Raw genomic sequence first — 1,803 nt, 5'->3', positions numbered from 1 at the left:
AGGTCTACATGTCAGCAGATCCATTTGGTGCGGGTCCAGGTTTCTGAAAAACAATTCAAGAGAATAAAACATATTCCTTGGCTATTGTTTTAAGCAATGATTACCTGCTCTCTTATCAAGTTGCTCGTTTGCTTCTCAGGGCTAGCTAAGTGCCTGAAATTTCCCTTGAAGGGGCTCGAGATTTTTCTTTAGGTCCATGCTTGGGGCAGAGGGTTGCCCTGCAGGCCCCTAGAAGGGGTCCCTCCTGCATCTGAAGCTCTAAAACACCGGCACTGCATGAGATGCCGAAAAGTGTTAGGTCCCTGTCAGTGATGTGAATGTGCTAGAAGCACTGGACTCGCTTACTGTCGGTTCAGGCTAAATTAATTCCTCCAAGCATGGAGTGCGTTCTGGCAGTTCTTTTCAGATATACAGCCAAAGAGTGAAATTAATGTCTAGAAGCCGTGTTGGAGATTTTGGGGGGGAAAATGATGGATAGTGTATGCTGTTTCATTTGAGCCTATTATCTTATTGTTTACTTATTTATTATTCAGATTCATTCAGAAGCAGATAATCATGTTTCCTAAAACGAAACATCTAATTGCCATGAGTGTGGCATTTGAAAGGCTGTGGCAAAACCTTTTTCAAATCACAGTGTGCTCAACCCTCTCTTAATTCCTACTTGAATGGCTTCTTGGTAGGAGTGAGCCTCTGAATTTTTTAAAGAAAATGGACTTGGTTAAGGAGCAGAGGTGATGGGTGATTTAAATGATAGTCCCTATGTGGGAATTGTCTGACCAAAACAAGAAAGACGGTTTGCAAATAGAAAATGTAAAAGTAAAAAGTGGTAACTAGTACTATTTAATTAAGCACTCGAGACTCAATAGATGCATATTAATGATCTCTATTTATATACTGTCTTTTTTACAGAGTTCAAGGCATTCAGTCACTCATATATCAGAGACAGGTAGAGTCACTGCAGGAAGCTCATCTATTTTAGTAGTCTTTTTTGTTCTATTTATTGAGAACTGCAATTGTGTCTTTTCAGCTCTTAAACTGTAAAAATTAGAACTATATCTTCATCCAAGGCAAAGTAGTGAAATAACTTGCCCACTTTTTAAAATCACATCCATAAAGAATAACTAATTTGATTCCAAGAAGTTCTACATATTTTTTATCATTTTGCTGAAAAAATGTTTACCTGATATATCAAAACACACATGTAATCAAAATATATACATGCTTTGATATAATAAATATTAATCAATATAATATAATAAATATTATATAATATAATAAATATTAGTCAATTATATTAATAATATATAATTTACTTTATTTTTATATGTTAGCATTCATTTAAGGATGATATTTACTTTCATATGTCAACATTCATTTAAGAACATTTAGGGGGAGTGACTATATGCCAGTTATGTTGGTGTGGTGGTTTTGTTTGTTTTGCCTAGCAGCTGAATTATCAGTAAGAGGAAGGGCATCAGGAACTTAAAGAAAGTGCTCTAAACTTCTGAATATAATATTTCCAAAATTCTCAAATATCCTGGAAATTAGATACATTACTTCCTCTAGAAAAAAAAATCAAAGTATTATTTTCTTATTATAAAGAGTGCCAGGTTTTCTGCGAACTTTATTGATAGCACACCTATTACATTTCTTCTCTTTAAACTCTAACTACTGCCCACAGTCCTAGCTACTTTCTCCACTTATGACCCTCAAGACCTTTCCATCCTTTCTTAAGTACTTTCTTTCCAAAAAGACAACTTACTGCCTTCACCTTCCCTTCATAGAGCATTGTTTGTCATGTAC

Source organism: Carlito syrichta, unplaced genomic scaffold (genome assembly GCF_000164805.1).
Source record: "Carlito syrichta isolate Samal-C Ts95f unplaced genomic scaffold, Tarsius_syrichta-2.0.1 Scaffold301762, whole genome shotgun sequence".
Lineage (NCBI taxonomy): Eukaryota > Metazoa > Chordata > Mammalia > Primates > Tarsiidae > Carlito > Carlito syrichta.
This window is presented reverse-complemented; position numbering follows the sequence as displayed.